Source organism: Callorhinus ursinus, unplaced genomic scaffold (assembly GCF_003265705.2).
Source record: "Callorhinus ursinus isolate GAN/ISIS: 27379988/994484 unplaced genomic scaffold, GSC_fseal_2.0 scaffold7, whole genome shotgun sequence".
NCBI classification, from domain to species: domain Eukaryota; kingdom Metazoa; phylum Chordata; class Mammalia; order Carnivora; family Otariidae; genus Callorhinus; species Callorhinus ursinus.
Window position 1 is genome coordinate 27,913,104 of NW_027397069.1, and position 12,925 is coordinate 27,926,028.

Consider the following 12,925-nt stretch of genomic DNA (forward strand, 5'->3'; position numbering starts at 1 on the left):
CCTGCCCCAAACATAGTTGAGGTTCTAGAGCTGTACCCACTTATAGCTCAGTTCTTAGGGGAGTCTTAGGTTGTCTTAGGGGAGTGATACCTTCTCAACACAAGCTTCTAAAATAAAGTGCACATCCTCTCCAATACTTCCCCGTTTTGGACACCCATTACCTAATGTCCAGGGATAAATTCCTATTATATTTCCAAACTATTAGTTATAGAACCGACTAGATGACTTCCAGTCTTAGCCTTTTAGAAATACAATATTCTGACCCTTACAGGTCAAAAGCCCTGACGTTCAAGAATATGTCTCTGTTATGAGTCTCAAGAGCCTATCTTGGAACTCAGAAGCCAAGATATTGACATTTTGTCCTCTATATTCAATATAATTTCTCCCCTGAGACATTGCTTGTTAATGAATTAATAGGGGAAAGGTAACAGCAAAAGGAGAAATAGATTGTATTTCATAGAGAAGAATTTCATTTAACATAATGGAATTCTTTTCTTTTCTTTTTTCTTTCTTTCTTTCTTTCCACATGACTAATTATCTCTTTATCTTTCTAGAGAGATAGAGATTTATTTTTTGCTCTTGTGAATTCAAACATGTCCATTGCTCTTATTTTCCCAGAATTCTGTAGTTTTTCCATATTGGTTGAAGCTGTACTTCAACAAATGCATAAAACATTTCCTCTGTCTACACCATCTGGAATTATTCCACTTTCCCTGCCGTTAAGTTCACTGGGTACCTTGTTTCTTCTCCAAAATCATAAAGCTTCGGGTGAAGCATGGCCATTTTTCAAAGATAGTAAGTTATTATCTTGTAACAAATCAGAACATCAGAATAGGTTCTTCTTTTCTTTTTTCTTTTACTTTTTGGGGTGAAAGGGTGGTATCATACCTGTCGCTCACAGTGGCAAACCTACTCAAGTTTAATGTAACATCTGAGGTAGACTTGTGCATTAAAAACTTCTTAGGCATTTATCAGGAACTTGCAGTAAAAGTTCTTCAATATCCTTCATAACTTTCATTCTTACTGCTAATCCTTTAATTTGTCCAGGTCTCTGTAATCATCATGTAGATGAGGAGTCTGCAAACTTGTTCTGTAAGGGACAAGATAGTAAATATTTTAGGCTTTGCATAATCTGGTCTCTGTCACAACTACTCAACCCTCCTGTGGTAAGCCAAGTCAACAGATAAAATTCATAAATGAATGAGTGTGGCTATGTTCTACATAAACTTTACTTACAAAAATAAGCAGGAGTCAGACCTCTGTTTTAGTCTACCTGGCCCCCATCGGAAAATGTCCTCTTTTCTTTTCATTTTGCCTTTCCTATCTATTCATCTTTGGAGGGCTCAGTCTCATCTGCTGACATGACACAACTTAAGTCTCTACTTATTTCTAAGCCTGACATTTAAGACTCTCTGCCGTCCCACCATTAGAAAGGAAAAGACACTGGCACTGAGCAGAAGATGGTGTTGGGAAAACTCATTTAACCCTAGGCTCTAGTTTGGTGAGGACAGTCTAAGGAGAGTTTTCAACAGATACAGAAACTTTCAGGCATAAACCAGATCACTATCAGTGCCTGCTCACCTTTCTAGTAACATTGGACACCAAAGGGGCAGATCCAGATGGTTGTCAAACACTAGGTGGCCAGGAGGAATCATTTGCAGTTTTTTCTCTGTATTAGAAGACCTCAGCCAAGAGTCCAAGGGGACAGGAACAGGCTATCACACAGTCCATGAGCCAGGCACTCAGCAGGTTTATCATCAATTCACAGTCAAGCCAAAGCTTTGTTTCTAGGCATCTGCACACCATCCAAATGGCTAGAGTTTGTCAGAGAGCAAGGGACTGGATACATAATTAGCCAGCGAGCTACTCTGACTAAAGAGTTGGGGGCAAAGAGAAACCCAGTCCTTTTCCAGAGCAGACACTGTAAAGATCTATTCAGAAAGATGAAATTTGTTGCAGTACCATAAAGGGAGGGCTGCCTGGTACTGGGTAAGACCTTCCTAGGGACCACCCCAGATTGATAAGTCACTTCAGAGGAGCTGCCCCCAGCAATGAATGTTCAAACTCACCTTTTTGATGGTGGTCAGAGAAACAAGTGATGAGAAACTGAAAGACTCTAACTAATATTCACCCAAGCCCAGGGAAGACATGTAAATCCTGACTTGTATATCTTCAATGAGAAATCTAACTGCCACACAAGCAGACAACTTGCTTTAGCAAGTGTTCAACTGCAGTCTGGCTTTAAGACAAATCAAATAATGTTCAAAGACCACTTTATTAAGTCATCTTGAGAAATCACTGTCATAGACACCAAATATTTATCATCTATATGAGCAATTAATGTTTGCCCATAGAAAGAACTAAATGGAAAATCAAATCATAATTAGACGGTAACTAGGTAAGCATAGATTCAGTACAGGGGTGATTTGATATATAAATTGTTTAATTGCATTAGGCTAAGATAACATAAAACACATTCACGTCCCCATAAAAATACTTTCATTGTGAATGTATCCAGAACATGCTATGTTCATTGCCTACAGTTCCTTGCATCTCTCTTCATAAGAGGAATGCCTTTCTTGAGCAGGAAGCATTTGAGTTTCAAAGGGTAAATAGGAGTGTACATTTCCTTGACTATCATGGGATTAGCATTGCTAAAATGTATCTTCTGCAACTCTCCTTTTTCCATATTTCTATGACTGGTCAGTTCTTATTTTGAGAGCTTGTTTGGAGGTTCTAGCAGGGGAGCGCAGCTACTCATATACCCTTGATCGAAGAACGGTCCTCTCCTCTATTGGGGAAGGTCGTCCTCTTCGACCGAGCGTGCAGCTTCGGGAGGGACGCACATGGAGCAGTGAGGGAGGAAGGGGACACCCACCTAGCCAGCCAGATCAGCTGAATCAACCCTGGCGATCAGTGGGGTGACAGATGTCACAGCCAGATCGCCCTCACATCCCAGTTATTTTGATAGATGCAGTCTTTATTTTTTAAAGTGTTGGTAGACAACCAAGTTATAATCAAATCTTGTTAACATGGGAACCAGTCTTTACCTTTCTCACAATGTTGCTTATCTCTGTTCTGCCTTATTACCTAACATTTTAAGTCTCAAGGGATATTCTCTTTTATTTAATTTCCAAGGTAGTAAAAGTCCTCACATGCTGTCAAAGGGAATGCCATGAAATGAAAAGTACAGAGACCCACAAAGGCATACCCTAAAAACATTGGAGGCCTTTTCTAGTTGGCAGAAATAGACACTTAGGACGGGCCCAGCTCTTGGAGGCTAGATCAGTAGATCTTATCAAAGTAATTTAATTCTAAGGCTTACTACACCAAGGTCTACTTCCTTCCTCAATTAGTATTGGCTTAGGAACAAATGTGAGACTACACCAGTACAGGCTATCAGTGGGGGTAGGGTAGAAGAGAGTATGGAGGAGGTATGTCAGAAGATTCTGCTTCTGGGCAGCTGGTGAAAGGAGAGATAGCATGGCACCAAATCCCAGGCATGGAGCATAATGGGAGCCTCCAGTGGGAAGAAAATGAGTAAGTATTGGCCAGGGTAAGGATAAGGGGAAATTAAATAATACTCTAGGGAGCTGAGAGCCAGGAGCACAGTTTGGAATATGAGCTACACAAAAAGGAAAACAGAAAGAGGAGAATAAAAGAATGTAGCAATAAGGTATCTATGAACAGACTAATTAGTATTCTGAGGTTTTCCGTCAGAGGTTGCTTAACTGTGAGCAAGTCACTAATGCTCACCAGCTCATTTAAAAAATTGAGACAATAAAACTAACTCACAGGATTATTATAAAATAGTGCATATAAAGTGCTTATTATAATATCTGACACAGGGAATACACTGTTAAAATCTACTTTCCTCTTCTCTAGTATAGGAGATTCTTAACCTGGAATCCCTGGCCTCAAGGAGAATCATGGCTGGGTGTCAGAAAACGTATGAACCCCTTCAGATTGTTTTCAAAATTGTGTGTGTATGCACACACACTTTTCTAGTAGGGCTTTTATCTGATTTTCAAGAATGCCTGTGACTACAGTAAAAGTTGAGAAGCACACAGTGGTAAGAGATGATTTCCTCATCTCACTCACTAGTGGGGAAAAATATGATCCTCATACAGGAACAAGCCAGTTTCCCAGTGATTCAACCTGGGGAGGACTATATCTCAGGGGACACTCCTTTAATTCTGACAGCTGGCCAAGGCAACTGTACTTGGGAATGAAGAGTAATCACAGAGCAAAGAATTCTTTGGTTGACTCAATGCCCCACTTAGATCTGGTCAGGCATTGAATCTTTTCTCTCCTTTCTGCTTTTTCTTCCACTACTACCTAAACAGTCCTCATGATTTGAGGCTGCCCTTCTTTTCCAGGATGACAAATGCTATTAGACTTACTCTGACTCTTCCCAGTCAGAAAACAAGAAGATGGGCATTGTAACAGAAATGAAGCAATTCCAGACAACGTTCTCCTCCTCCTCTTCTTTTTCAGATGATCCCTTTGGCCAATATTTATCAACTAGGACATATTTAGCACCAGAATGTTGATAGAGGATTATGCTAATAAAATGGATGCCTTCATTTACGATGAAAACAATAATGACAAAGAAAATTCTGTATAGAGGTAGTTCAACTTAGGGATCTACCTGACAAGGTAGAAGTAACATTTAGAAATATTGAAAAGGAGATTTTGCATTTATACAAAACAAAGAACAGGTCGGGAATAACCCATCTACCATTTTTTGAAATGATAAAATCAATAATTATTCTGTATGCACTGTGAAGATACACTGTGAAGACTGTAAATTGAGACATAAAATATGTTTTTTGTAAATTAAAAAAATAAGTCAATGTAAGTTCTTTCTTTGTCAAAGTTAATCTTTCTAAATAAGTAGGAAAACAGAATTAATATGCAAAAGATCATAACTCTAGTCCCTTTAACATATTCATGAGTCAATTAAGAAAATATGGCTGCATTCCATTGTTGGTGGTAGAAGGTTTGGTTCAAAGAATAATTGGTCTTCTAGTGCATGAGATTATATGTTGAATTCTTTCCCATATATAATCTGCAGATAATTAATGTCTATTTTATAACCTTTTTAAAAAATAATTTTGGTAACTACCTATAAAACAACAACAAAATATTTCTAGGGACAAATAATGTTTTTTTTTTAATAGGCGATTCTCAATACCTAAGTATTTATTTAGTATTGTATTTACAGAGCCATCAATTCCCTTCGAAAGGGGCTGCCCTATTGTGGATTCAGGCATTTGCATTTACATTGCTTTACTTGTCAATCAGTTTTATGCACTGAGCTTTAATGAAACAATCTCAGAAACATGGACCAGAGGAAGAAAAATGGTAGAACTTTCAGTGCGTCTGTTTTAATGACTCAAAATCATGCTTGTTTTAGCTGAAATGTTTTGCAAGTAGCCTATACCACTGTTAGCTCAAATTTTCACCTTCAAAACTTATTTCTAATCAGACTTGATGTAAAAATTATCAGTTTATAGATCAGTTAATTAAAAAGAGCCTGGTTAAGTGTGTAGCTTATAGGAATAGAAGGTGGATATGATGAAAACTTAATAGCAAAAGGTCGATGTTAGCAAAGGTAGAATTTGACATAATGTTAAAAAAAAAAAAAAGTCTATACATTCCAAATGGAGAGGGACTGCTTTTGTTTGGTTCAGTATGGTAGCTCCATTTCTTAGGACTATGTGTGTCATACAGTGGACAATTAAAATTTGTTAAGTGAGTGAACTTGTGAATGATACAAGTTGATACAAAATGATCCACCTAAAGGTGGGTCAGACTACTTTATTACTGGAACACTTCAGTAGAGACAGAATAACATGTTAGGGATGTTGTATAGGGGGTTCAAGTTTCACTTAAGCATTTAGGCTTAAGCGAACTTACTTATGATTCTACTCAATTATGAACTTCTATGTCTTAACACAAGGGAAACATAGTGAGTAGTAGTATTCCTTCTCCCTCATTAAAAAAAGCAAGAATGATGTGTTTGTCTAACAGAAAGTAAATTTTCAAGTTCCTTTCTGCCTTTGCTATAAAAGAGCCAGAATAAACTGGGAACACTTCCTAGACCAACTAACAAATAAGATGTTCATTAAACATATTTTTAGACCAAATTTCATCACTAAATTTACTTTGAGAATTTAAATTAGTAAGAACCACATTGAGAGTAATTTTTTCAACTTTCAGGTAAATTGGAGTACTTAGCAGAATCTAATTAAGAGATGTCTAAGTTAGTTGTTATGGGTCACTAGTCACTACTAATCAGACTCGAATATATTTACAGAATTTTTCTACTTCTGTCTCATATTGGGTTTCTTTCCTTTTCTTAAGAATAAAAATCTGTTTGTTTGCAAAGCAAAGTTTTTAGCCTCTTTCTAATGAAACTGTTCTCTTAAGATGGTCAAATAATTTGTGATAAGTTGTCAGTTTCAGTGACTGGCTTGAAGGAAGACCATAAATATTCAGCTTGACGTCACAAAACATCTGCTCTTTGATTGCAATCTGCTACTTTTATGGTTTTGTTTCAAGAACCCTGACTTTTATTTACATGTACTAGATTACATCCTATAAAACTTGAAGTGACGGGTTAGCATTAAGACTTGCAAGTAATAACAAGATATATGCAGACACATGTTAATAAATTGGCCTTTATATTCTTCTTTCATGACACAATAGTTCATAGTCCCTCAGTAATTCCATAGAAGAGAAGCATGGACCCAGAGGCCTGGAGTCCATTTCAGACCTGACTAATTTCACACATACATAAAAGGAGTTAATTGTAATAGAGTTCACTGCTTTTTAGCAGGATATATGTGAGAGGGTCGGGGCAGTTGAGGAAGACCTATCTCATGAATATTGAGTTACTCAATTCAAAAAAGAAATATCACTTTTGAACTGATTTGATCCTTCTTTATATAAAGATTCTCTTGTTTTCCATTTTTGTCTCTTTACTATAAAGCTTATAGTTCCTTCACTACAAACTGAGTCCAAAGTTTGACTTCCAAAGTGCTCTTTTCAAATCTCTCAGTTACTTGAAAATCCCTGAGTTTTCTAAAAATCCCCCACATGCTAAATTTATTTTAAAATAATTGTTTATACACACTTTGCCCATTAATCACAGATTGAGAAATACAAGAAAATATAAAATATTTGCAGCTAAAAAGAGGCTCCAAGAACTTTAAGACTGAGAGTACTGAATAATATATCTGGATAAGTTGATCAAATAATGAAAAGAGAAGCATGGCCACCATTTTTTTTTAATGAATCAGTGAAATTAGCTGTTCTGTTTAGAAAATATTTTTTTAAATCTTATTTTTGATTTAGCCTGTTTGATGATGTTTCTAATTTACAAGCATAAGAAAACAAAACCATGATGTTTGAAAGCCTTTTCTTGAAGGTTAAGCTAACAACAGGAAGTGATAAGTAGTATCAGCCCCAAAGATTCATTCTACTAACACCAACACTTCACAGGTTAGCCATCAAAGGCTGTTAGAAACTCATAAATGAGGCTCAAAGCAAGGCATATTTTGCCAATTTGTACTCAATTATAAATAATTTCCAAGGTTCTCCAAGTTTCCATTAATTTTTTTAAAAATTTCTTTGAATACCTAAAAAATAGGTTTGCATACAAGATATATCTAGAAAACATTTAAATAATGCAGGCCTACTTCTCTAATTAAGGCCTTAAAAGCACTGTTCATGATTAGGCTTTAACTTTCTGGAAGGATTTCCCCCAAATGATTTGACTCAGAATATAAATTACTTGTACCTTAACTAGAAAGTGACTCTCCTAGGAATTATTGAAATGCTCAAAACTTCCTTTATAATATATAGTTTAAATGAGAAGAATTTTGAGTGGGTACCTAAGAAGTTAACTACTTTGATTCATATTTAACATCATAAACCTGAGGCAGAATAAATGGGTTCTACAGAGAATCTATTTAGCAAAATATTTGTTGGCTTCAAAATGTTAAACAGAATAAAGAATAACCCATTCAGTTATATCACCTAACACTGTTTAGCCAAGTATAATTCTTGTACATTGCATTTTATACTTATTTAGAATCTCATAATTGCAAAATATTGAAGGAATTACACTGGGAATAGTGCTGTTAATTATAACAGTTTACATTATCGGCTTTGAAAATGAATTCCTGGAAGCTTTTCCAACAATCTTAGGTCATATTTAACCTCTTTCAACTCCTCCATCAGTTTCGAGATGAGTTAGCATATACCCTAATTGGATGTCTTATTTCAGGAGCTCTGGATGAACAATTCCTGTTTAATCATGACAAAGGCCCCGAGGGAAAAGTAGAACTTCTATTTACTGTTCTCTATGTAATCAAATGAGACCTCTGATATTTGTTTATTTTTTAAATTATCTCCAAAAAATGCAATTTATATATAACATCCTATTGATGTATTTTAACTAATAGTTCTTTTTTTTTAAATTAACATGTAATGTATTATTTGTTTCAGGGGTACAGATCTGTGATTCATCAGTCTTACACAATTCACAGTGCTCACTTAACTAGTAGTTCTTAAATGCTGAAAATATACCCACACTATTAGGTATTCTGAGCTATCATATTTTCACTCTGTTGATATAAATTTAAGTAAAAACAAAAAAAATTATGGTTATATTCCCATTCTTTTTTTTTTTAAAGATTTTATTTATTTATCTGAGAATGAGAGCGAGAACACAAGAGGAGAGAGGGTCAGAAGCAGAAGCAGACTCCCTGCTGAGCGGGGAGCCTGATGCGGGACTCGATCCTGGGACGCCAGGATCATGACCTGAACCGAAGGCAGTCACCTAACCAACTGAGCCACCCAGGCGCCCTATATTCCCATTCTTGATTCTGTACTTTTTTAGTGCACTGGTAACCAGTCCAAAATGTATTAAGTTTATTTTTTTGCCCATTCAATACTGTGTTATTAAGACCCAGGTTTTCCATCAATTAAATCATTCACGAAAATATTCTTTTTTTTTTTTTAAAGATTTTATTTTATTTATTTGAGAGAGAGAGAGAGAGAGAAACAGCATGAGAGGGGAGAAGGTCAGAGGGAGAAGCAGGCTCCCCGCTGAGCCGGGAGCCCGATGCGGGACTCGATCCCGGGAGTCCGGGATCATGACCTGAGCCGAAGGCAGTCGCTTAACCAACTGAGCCACCCAGGTGCCCCTCACGAAAATATTCTTGCAAGTACTCTAGGCTTGGAAGACTAAAGATAGAGAATACATACAATACTCATATTCAACTCTGGGTGGACACACAGATATGAAATTTAACACTTCAAAAATCAAGGTTTGATATTGATTTATATTAAAAGAAAATCAATAAAATTGGAAATAATACCAAAAATAGTTAATAGTGGAAGTTTCAAAATGGAGCATATTGAGAAGGGCATTAAAAATAGCATCTACTATAGTGATTTTCAAAATAGTAAGTACATGAAAAACATTCTTTGTGAAACATTACTTGGGCATTCTATGAAATAAGTCAAAACATAGGTATTACATAAACATTTCTTTAAGGAGGGCTTATAAAACATCTTAATGATGTTTCAGGGGAAAAAATATTACAAATTTCACTATGAATTAGCTTGTGAAAAAAACAGTGCTAAGATGTTTTTAATCTAAAATTATGATCTTCTAAATATACCAAGGCGGCTTTAAAACTTCTAGGTAGATTCATCTTGACCAATGGCCTATTTTCAAGAATCTTCCCACAGGTCCACCAAAACCAGTTCTGAATACTGATTCCCATTTAAATTTGAAAAAGCCAACCCCAAGCAGTTGCCAGGAACACCCTCCTAAAAATCTACACTCAGAATGAGCAGTAAGTTTCTCTGCAGTCAATGCAGATAGTTAACTGTTCCTTTTGACCTCCAGAAAACATTAAGCAAAGAGATTCAACCAAGGGCTGATCTTAAAAATCTCAAATTATATGATCAGGGTTTTGTTTTTGTTTTTAACTATATTTAAAGGGAGCTCTACCTCTTCATGTCTCATAAGTAGAGACACTGTGTTGGCTGTGATGCACTGGGACGAAGGCAGCTAGCCTCTAGTGACAAGGTAGATGAAATAGCCACAGGACAAAATCATGCATCTGCTTTTTGTATACATCTTCAGTGCCGGTTGAACTTGATACTGGACAACACTCGTTAGAGACTCCGCCTGTGTTCCCAGCATCTACAGTAGGGATTCTTTACCATCCACTCCGTCCCTAGAAAGCCTTCTATATATCTTTTCCCCCTCTTCACGTCAGAGGAAACCATGCACTAATTACACTACCAGGAACAAGATCCCAAAAGGCCTTGAGATGTTTTACTTCCGTTTTTGTCCCATCACTTTCCAGTCTTCCTGTTCCTTCCCTTCTGCCTGTGAGATCTGTAGCCCAGCACCTCGGTTCCCCTTCCTTCGGAAAACCTTTCTCCCTCTAACTTCCTGAGGACTTTTCCCCTTGTGTTCATTCAACAGATTTGGATTCCCTCCCTTGTTTCTCTTCCCTGCATTCAAACATCTGTAAATACCAAGCACTCACTCCAGTCAAGGGTTTGTTGTTGTTGTTGTTGTTTTGTTTTGTTTTCTTTGCTTGGGGAGCTGTGTTCTGTTTTGTTTTGTTTTGTTGTAGGTCAGAAACCAAATCGTGCTTTAGTAATATGTGTATAGGGCACTGGAAGGAAAGAGGACCACACTATACTGTGGCAATGTACACAAAAGCACGCACCTCATCGAAGCTCCACTATCCTGAGCTGTCTTGCAGGCAGATCTTTGGAACTTGGCTTCACAGGAACCTCAGAATAGGCCTCATGAAACCCAGATCTCCTCAGTTAACCTTCTCTCAACCAGAGCTGACCATGCCATTCACACCACTGGAGGGTGGAGAAGGCCACTGGATTGGTTGAAGTGGGAAGATTTTCTTTGTTACTCATATGGTCTGTCTCTGAAGAACTCAGTATTTGTGAGCCCTGGTGTCTTCCAAACGGTTGTCTGAGCGGTCAAGGAGGAAGTGGACTACTAGAAACTGAGCTCTGCCCACCCTCCAGTGAGTTTTGTCTCTGAAATCAGAAGCCTCTCCCCAGCACAGCCAAATTCACGGGCAGAATCACACTTCAGGTCCACACTGCCTCATGCAACACAGAGTTGGATGTATGAATGGACGGATAGACCATACACCAGCATGTGCATGCGCATGTGCATGCACACACACACACCCCATCTCTGACGCAAATGTCAGAAAGGGAGGTAGTGTCCCAGCTGGCCTGCTGTCCATGACACTCACTGGAATGCCATGATGCTCCTCGCACAGCAATGAATCTACCAGTATCATTCTTGAAGCCAGTGCTCTTCAAGTCTGCCAGTGCCTGGAAGGAGATGCCAAAGTCCCAAGTGGCCTTGAGGAAAATGAGCTAGATGAGGGGACTGACATAAGCCTTGTCCAGGAGCTTCAGAATGCTAAACTCAGCATCAAGCAAGATGAGGTCACAGTTGGGCTGCAGAATGGCAGGAGAAATACACAGGTTCTAGATGTTCTTCTCATCCCTGTTGTCATCCCAATCATATTTCCCCAACATGACTTTGAGGTCTGCTATCTTGATCACAGTGACATTCCCTGGGTCAGTCACAACGTAGGAAGCCACCAGTAGATGCAGGTATGCGCCAGGGTGCCCCCGCAGACTAGCAACCATGCACTCTTGTGCAGGCTGCCACTGTGCACCTCTCTGGTCTCCCCATAGAGAAACAGCTGCTATGGCCAGTGCACTCCCTGGGTTTTTGGAGCAAGAACATTCTCAATTTTCCCACAGTCTTTGGAGAAAGCAACAGCTCTGTAAGATAAACTCAGACCTTCCCATCCAAAGGAGAATGTATCAGTCATTCAACCAGAAGAGCGCAGATCTAAAAAGGTGGTCTCTGTGACTGTGATGACCACTAAGCCATCTAACCTGTTTTTCTTTTCACTTTAAATATTACTCAACCACTTTGACATAGCCGGCAATAAAGTTCAGGGTTAAAATTGGAGGCTTTGCACTCAAATGAAACCTGAGTTCCAATCTTAGGCACTTACTATCAATAGGACATAGGGCAAATTGCCAGATCTCTAAGAGCCTCGGTTTTCTTGCCTATAAAATGGATATAGGAATAACAGTTGTATCAGAGTGTTCTTGAGGAAATTGAATGAGATGATGTATGTAAACAGGTTCAAAATATCATTATAAACAATATCAAAATATCATTATAAACATGACTAAGCCATACTGTTCTTTGACAAAGAGGACAGGGAAGGTAGCTTAGTATGTGCAAGACCCCATTTAAGGGTTTTTAAAGTTTTATTCTTACTTTAAAGAGAAAAAAGGAGAACAAATATTATCTGCCATTTGCTTTGAAATATATAACATGTATAGAGCATAGAAAAAACCTGAAAGAAAATATTAGAAATGTCAATAGTCATTCTGGTGGCTTTTTTCCTACTTTCCTGTATCTTTTACATTTTCTATTAGTGGGTATGTCCTATTTTCATAATGAAATATTACCATCATTTTGAAATATAAAGAATTTCTTTTAAAAGTTCCATGTCCTGGGATGCCTAGGTGGCTCAGTCGGTTTAGTGTCTGACTCCTGATTTCAGCTCAGGTCATGATCTCAGGGTCCTGGGATCGAGCCCTGCTTAGCGGGGGAGTCTGCTTGTCCCTCTCCCTCTGCTCCTCCCCATGCTCTTGCTCTCTATCTCAAATAAATAAATAAAATCTTTTAAATAAATAAATAAATAAATAAATAAATAAATAAATAAATAATAAAAGTTCTATATCCTTATTTTCTTTTTGACACAAGAGTAATATTTTTAAATAGAAAAACTAAAACCAAGCAGATGATCACAAAATATGACAA

General features: G+C 37.6%; 1 long non-coding RNA gene across 2 annotated transcripts in view; it reads right to left on the minus strand.

Annotated features, from left to right (window-relative positions):
• Positions 1–844: 844 nt before the first annotated feature.
• LOC112826791 (uncharacterized) overlaps positions 845–12,925 on the minus strand; it is an 89,629-nt gene continuing 77,548 nt past the window's right edge. For both annotated transcript variants that reach the window (XR_012378768.1, XR_003209041.2), the window contains one exon: positions 845–1,090. This is a non-coding gene — a long non-coding RNA (uncharacterized lncRNA). The remainder of the gene's footprint in view (positions 1,091–12,925) is intronic.